General features: G+C 45.2%; 1 long non-coding RNA gene across 1 annotated transcript; it reads left to right on the forward strand.

Annotated features, from left to right (window-relative positions):
- Positions 1-3,243: 3,243 nt before the first annotated feature.
- Positions 3,244-3,730, forward strand: LOC136545813 (uncharacterized). The gene is made up of 3 exons (XR_010781159.1): positions 3,244-3,346; positions 3,450-3,505; positions 3,600-3,730. It is a non-coding gene; the product is annotated as an uncharacterized lncRNA (long non-coding RNA).
- The last annotated feature ends 3,847 nt before the right edge of the window (positions 3,731-7,577 follow it).

The following is a 7,577-nucleotide window of genomic DNA, read 5'->3' on the forward strand; positions in this document are numbered from 1 at the left end:
GTGACCAAGCTTAGGTTGAGAAAAAATTTCTGGGCAACGATACCTCTATCCAAGCTCTGCTACTAAGGTGAACGGGCTAGCTTGGTGAGCCAGGCTAAGTAGCCCGAGTTTGCTTAGGTCTACCCCGGAATCCCTCTAAGATCATGGTAGTAGTAGCTAGTAGAGTCTAATGAGCACATGGGACACAATGCCATCTAAGACATGGTGCTAAAATTTGGGGTGAGTGACCTTTCAAAAAAAATATTAGCACAGAGAAGGATATGGCAGCACAACCAAGGGATCCTTGGGTTCCACCTAGGTGGCTTAACAATTCATCGTCCTTCCTCCTCCTTTGATGCCAGGAAGGTTCGTCCACATGTCATCTACTTCTACATTCCTTCCTTCTTCCCCATGTGACCTTCATGTACTCATCATCCACTATAGTGGTTAGGTGGGTGGGGGTTTGGGTTCTAGGGTTGGTGCTCGATGATTGTCAAGGTCAATCTAGATCTCTCTAAGGATGGATGATGACTAGGGTTGTAGCCGGCTAGAAGGGGGAAGGGCGAAACCATTTGAGTGATAAGAGTATATCTAATGAGAGGAATAGGAAGTGGGGTAAGTTTAAGCTCCTTTACGGTAAGATAGGGTTAGAGGCGGAAAAGGATGACACATGGAGTTATGATCGAGGTGGCACTTGGCGCCAACTGCAGATGAAAGTGGTGGCCATATCTAGACAAGAGGTCACAATGTTATGAGCCATCAATGACTAACTAGGTAGTCCATGGGTTGTGGGTAGCCGATGATAATCAGCATGTCAATGGGCAGATAAAGAATGAGATGGGGCTGGGTGGCAAAAAGAAGTGCCTGGAAATGTGGAACATAAATAGCCTTTGCATAACCGGGCTAGGAGTAGCGACAAGGAGACCGCTTAATGGTGGTGGTGATTTATGTGAGTATGTGACATAAGGGCACCCGCAATGGTTAGAGCTAGTTATTAGCTCTAAGCCAACTTCTCCAATAGTGCTAACTTTTAGCACGTAGCTTTTAACATAGATGGCTCCACATGATATTCTCACATAATCTTGAAATGTGTGTAAGAGCTTAGCTCTTGATCAAGAGCTAGCTTTTCTCTCTCTTCTATTAAAATATGAGAAAAATGCTTAGAGCTAGCTTAAAAGCCAATTGTTGGAGCTGCCAAAACAAGCGTTTTTAGTCGCGGAGAAGCAAATAATCAAGAATAAATTGACTCAATAATGCACCATCACAGAACGAAGGGCATATATGGACCTACTTTGTTGGAGTGTTGTTGTTTGGTTGCATGTTAGCTTGATCGGGACTGCAAGGGTATGGGACATGAGAGGGAGGAAAATAATCGTAATTTCACATGCGAGGGAGAAGAATAATCCTAATTTCAGAAGATGGGTACTAGATAGTGTGGGATGGATGGAAGGAGATTACTTGGTGCCCCGAAGATAGATTGTATGATTGAAAATTTCAAGTGACATTTAAGAATATAGAAGAGTTGAGTTGTCGAAGCATTAACTGCAGTTAGTGGAAAAAGTTATAAACTATATACTGATTTTCTGTTCAATATGTAGCCTTTTCAGATCCAACCCATCGCCCCTCGGCTTAATCATTTGCAATGGTACCATAGAAATCTCGAGATAATTAATTTGGTGGGGGGTTTCAAGACAGGGCACTTCCCTACACGTTCAAATTATTTACATGTTTTGGAGCTAGCCACTGCATGGATTTTTTGCGCCTGATAATTTTTAGATTAGCAAGAGGACAAATTACGGCAATCTCTTCCACAATGATTGTAGCACACAGGCACACTGTCGGTGTTGGTCCAGATCGGCGCAGCTGCTGCCTGATTTGGGCAACCACTACTTTGCCATCACCAATTGACCATCAATCGTAGCCCTCCTGCTGCGACCTGTGATTGGCCCATGAAAGAGATCAACACATGCAGCGACTAGCGAGTGCTCGCCATGTCAGAGCATGTTGATGCTTAATTATTGGTTAATTTACTTCTAAGTCTCTGTAGCAGGGTCAGGTCAGGAAGAATCTGGGAGAGTTAATGATGAACAGTAATGATGCTGTTTGATGTCATGATCTCCCTTTTTGCTGAAAAGAAATCCCAAAGTACTGATGTGATTATTGTTCCCATGAAGATTATGAACGAGATGATAATCATGCATGCATCTTGCTTCAGAAGCTTATTAGAGCCTTAGAGGTCCCAGCTGCCTTTCTGAGGCTGGGCGGGCCCTTGGATCCTCTGGTTTAGCCTGCTCCTCCCTCTTTTTAATACCATGCAAGTTAGTATTTAATCAGGGCTTTCAGGGTTTTGTGATCGACCTATGTAGGTCTGAGTATTTAATCAGGGCCTTCACTTCAGGCAGTAACAGGATTAGACGAGTAACTAAGTATACGGGATACTGTACTGAAAAATCCCTTACTACAGTCGTTGTACAAGCATGATCGGCGACGTGCCGTCCTGCAATATGATCGATGTGGCAAACAACTCTGCTGCCCATGCCCATCAGCCCATGTTTCAAACGAGAGGGCCGATGAGAGATACTGTAATATATATACCACCATGAGGCCCGGCCCAGTTCATCGGCTCCCACGACAGGTCCCACTTCGGCCACCCAGACACACGTCTCCTCCATTTCTGAGGTCTTCTTTCTGCACCCAAAGCTTCCTCCCCATTCTTTTCTCTTCTCTTCTGTCGTCCATCTGAGTCCTGAGTAGGTGAGTGCACTTTGTAAATTTGCATTGCACTGAATATTTGGAGGAGGCTACACGTATGCTAATTACTTCTATCAAGGCAATGAGACTCTGGGATCGGTGTTGCTAAATGCTAATCTTTTGCAGAAATTGTTGGTATGATTTCTGTTTACTTGGTTGGTTAGGAGCAAGTCAAAGTAGTAGCAAGCCTGTTGGTTCATTAAGGATATAGTACTGAGGATTTTGTTTTTCAGATTCCCTTGGTAGTTTTATTGTGATGAGATTCAGTATTCAGCGTGGAACATTACGTGTGGTCTGATGATCTTTCAGTACTAGTGTCAATCATTTCATTGATCGTCTAGCCGCTTCGATGAAGTTAGCGTGATAATCGTGTCTTCTGTCTTGTTCCTATTTCTGGTGAACCGAGGTGATCGATTGGCAGTTGGCGCAATGCCTGTTCCTGGTTATCTTCCTAATTCATTTCTGTAACCAACGTCGTCATGCAGAAATAAAATGCAGATGGAGGGGACCGTGTTCACACCCTCCCTTGAGGGCGTGAAGCATGTCAAGTCGGAGAGTGGCGTGATTCTGTCCAAGCCGTTTCTCCAAGTATGCAAGCAAATCCTTCCAGTGCTAGGTAAACGAGAGATGTTTTGCATGGAGCTCATCACCGATGAGCATTACTAGTACCTTGATGTGGTTAGAGAAATGGCGTTCTGATTCTTGGATCATTATTGCAGAGAAGTTTGGGTCAGCCATGTCGATCGTCAAGACGGACATAGGAGGCAATATCACGGTAAGGCGAATCCGTTCCCGTTGCAAGTTTCATATATGTGCATCTGACTGGCTGCTACTGCAGTTTATGATGCCACATTCTTGATCTTGTGCAGAGGCTGGAGACAAAATATGCGTCGGATCCTACAAAGTATGAGCACTTGCACAGCTTGGTGAAAGTAGAAGTCAGCGCCAAGACAGCCAAAAGCTCTAGCAGCTGTACTAATGGCCTCCTCTGGCTGACAAGGTAATAACTCCCCAAAATTTGCGTATTTCAGCATGTTTTTGGAGATCGTATTTTAGTGTTTCGTTCATCAGCACAGCACATATCAGTATTGAACTGTTTTCTGCATTTGTTTGTCGACAGAGCCATGGACTTCTTTCCAAATAGACGAATAGTAATGATATTTTTCAGAAAAGCAGAAGTTGTAATGACATAAATCCAATTAACCCTATATATTAACCATAGATTACAGTCAAGACTAGTGGTGGAGGGCAATAGCCCGACAGGGGTGAACCCTAAGTGCAAATACAAGTCGTGAGAGAGGGAAATGTTGTTACATATGGAACAATTGACACCACACCACAAGATCCAATCGTAGTTGTTGCGGGGCTCGACAGCTCCATGTCGTGATAGAGTCCCTGCAGGCAGCGAGCAGTTATTATGCGCTCATACCTTCACAGCGTGCCGGAGAGCTTTGATCTTGGCCACCAGGACGCCGGTGGCGTCGCTGGAAAGAACAGAGGTGAAGAAAAGAAATCTTGCTGTTTGAGCCAAGAGGATTCAAATCAGAAGAGAGGAGGTTTCTGGATAGAGTTAGAGATGGAAATCTTTAGAGGGACGTGGTTAGAAGTCGAGCTTGTGCGTGAGGTGAGTGCGGACATGGGGAACAGAGAGTTGAATTGGACGTTTAAGGGCGTGATTGGTTGCTCCGGGGGAGGGGATCTAGGATGGAGGGCCGGTCCTGGACGGAGTGAGACAGGCTGAAATCATACACCTAGGTGTGTTTGGTTGTAACTTTAAGAGTGATACTGGATGACAATGAGTTTGTTTGGTTGCCTGCTTGCACCAATTTTAGGAATGAGTTGGTCCTCCTTGTGTTTGATTTCAGCATAGCACGAGGTGTGAGCATAACAACACAACCATTACCTCAGATCAATTTGTATCATCATCAACTAAGACCTTGGAGCATAAAAGATATTACAAAATAATACAACAGTCCAACTAGCTATTAAACATCAACAAATCGGTCCCAGTACCTCACAAGGTCGAAGTAAATTGATGAGTACATGGTTATAGGTTAATCATCACAGGCAGTTCTTCCAACGTTTAACAATGTAAAAGATGAGCATCAGCAACATGAAAGACTGAACCATGCAAAGAAGAAACAACCAAGATGGCTTGGCAATGACAGTGGCAGTAGGCTTCTCAAGAACTTTTTTATCTTCATAAGTGGTTAACAGATTGGCCTCAGATAACAGTTTTTCCTCGGTTGACCTTGAGCTTGGAGCATAAGAAACACAAAAGGCAACATAGCAATGGTAAGAAACAAACATGAAAACCAATAAGAACTAGACTAGAGTTCCAGTACCTCACAAGCTCAAGGTCATCATGTTTTTGTAATCCAGTACACATGGCAATTTAGTTATCATCATAGGCTTAACAAGAATATCAAAGACAATTACAAAGAAAATAGTTGGAACCGAGTGTTAGAAAAGCCATGAAGCCTTGGGACACATCCATCCCCTGCAATTAGGCACTCTAGCCGAGGAGCAAGCAAAAATTCATATAGGGATAATGCATTTACAACGTACCACATATTTAGATAAAAAAAGTTAGTCGTACCCTAGATCTGAGCGTGGAACCAGAGGGAAACAACAAGAAACAAGTAGATCAGGAATAGCAGGTCATAGATCTGAGTATGTAAGAACAAGAACCCTAGAAACATGGCACAACTCAAACAAAATCCGCACATAAATCAACAAAAGCACACACAGAGAGGAAGAGGAGAGAGGCGCAGGTGAGGTCTACTATCACGGCACTAGAGGACCACCATGAATCCGCCGGTCAAGGTCGACTTCGGTGGTCAACCGAGATCGACGGGGAGCAAGAGGAAAGGCGCACCGGAGCAATGGAGGAAGGAGAGACGCGAAACGGGGGGTGGTAACCCTAGCCGACACCCGCGCTCGTCGGGACGGGGGCATCTCCCGCACTAGCCCGAAGCATTCGCGCCAAGCATCGAGTCGTCCTCCATCGAGAGGGAAGTGGAAATCGAGAAGACGGAGGTGTGCGGGATAGAGGGGGGTAGAGGTACAAGACCGATCAAGCGAAAGATGCGAGGAGGGAAACCAAACACGATGCTAGAACGAGGCCACCCAGGTAAACCGTGCAAGGACGGCCCTAAAAGGATCAAGATGCCCAAGAGGGGGGGAGGATGAATTGGGCTAATTCTAAATTTTCTTTCAATAATTAAATCCTATGGTTAGCCCAATTAACCCCTTGTGTCTAGAAAAGTGTTTCTATCAATCTAACGCACAAAGGACTTGGAACCTATGTTCCAAACTTACTCTAGCATGGCAATTCTATGAATGTAAAAACAAGTATTGAATTGCTCAAAGTAAATGCTCAAAGTAATTGCTCAAAGTAAATGGAGAGAGAGGAACACGACGATGTTTTACCGAGGTATCGGAGAGTCACCACTCCCCACTAGTCCTCGTTGGAGCACCCGCACAAGGGTGTAGCTCCCCCTTGATCCGCGCAAGGATCAAGTGCTCTCTACGGGTTGATTCTTTGACACTCCATCACGGTGAATTACCCAAAACCGCTCACAACTTGAGTTGGGTCACCCACAAGCTCTGCCGGGTGATTACCAAGCTTCCAATCACCACCAAGCCGTCTAGGTGATGGCGATCACCAAGAGTAACAAGCACGAACTCTCACTTGACCACTCAAAGCCTAATGAGAACGATGGATGCACACTTTCTACTCTTGATTCACTAATGAGGCTACTCTCTTGGATTCACAAATCTCAATCACCTCACTAGGACCTTGCTCTTCTTGGCACTCACAAACATGTTTCTCAGCTGTTGGAATGAGCAAAAGTGACTCCACACATGAGTGGAGCTTCTATTTATAAGGCAGCCTGAAAAACAAACCGTTATGAGCCTCTGCGGGGTGACCGGACGCTCTGGTCATGTTGATCGGACGCTCCGGTCAGTTGAACCCGCACACTGGTATTTAAATGTTGACCAGATGTTGGCAGGGTCCGATCACCACTGATCGGACGCGTCCGGTCGCATTAAACCCTCACTGGATGCTTACTGTACTCGACCGGGCGTAGGATCCTCAGGGTCCGGTCAGTATTGACCGGACGCGTCCGGTCGTAGATTCACTCTTCTGGAACCTTACTGGGGTCGACCGGACACTGGTCCTCAGCGTCCAGTCACTCGACCACTCAGCGTCCGGTCGCACCGAACGCAATCATCTTGGTCAAATGAACTGACCGGACCCTACGGCCAGCGTCTGGTCGCATCGAAGCCAACGTCCGGTCAGCATTTGACCCTCCATTCACTTCTAACTCTCGAACATATGTGAATGAAGTTTGCTCCATAGGATCATAGGGCTGTTGTGGAGCTACCTAGTGCTAGTTTTAACAAGTGTGCACCACACCTAACTCACTAGACTCATCTAGGTCAAGCTACCCATCCATACCCCCCTTAATAGTACGGCCAAAGGAAAAACAAAGTCCTAAACTACTCTAAGTGTCTCTTCAACTCCAATCGACACTTAGAACTAGTCATCCTTAACCTTGTCATCCATCCTTTGAAAACCGAAACGATTTCCATCATAGGGGCATGACCACCTTGATTGCCCAATTGATCTCCATTACCATGACCTAACTTAATTGCCTCTGCAAAACACACGTTAGTCATAGTAATCTTGTATTGTCATTAATCACTGAAACCCAACAAGGGGCCTAGATGCTTTCAATCTCCCCCTTTTTGGTGATTGATGACAATACCACCTCGAGTATGTGAAAGAGTGAGGTTTTTGACATGCTTGGTTCATATAAGCTTTTGTCAATAAGAACCAA

Source organism: Miscanthus floridulus, chromosome 3 (assembly GCF_019320115.1).
Source record: "Miscanthus floridulus cultivar M001 chromosome 3, ASM1932011v1, whole genome shotgun sequence".
Taxonomy (NCBI): domain Eukaryota; kingdom Viridiplantae; phylum Streptophyta; class Magnoliopsida; order Poales; family Poaceae; genus Miscanthus; species Miscanthus floridulus.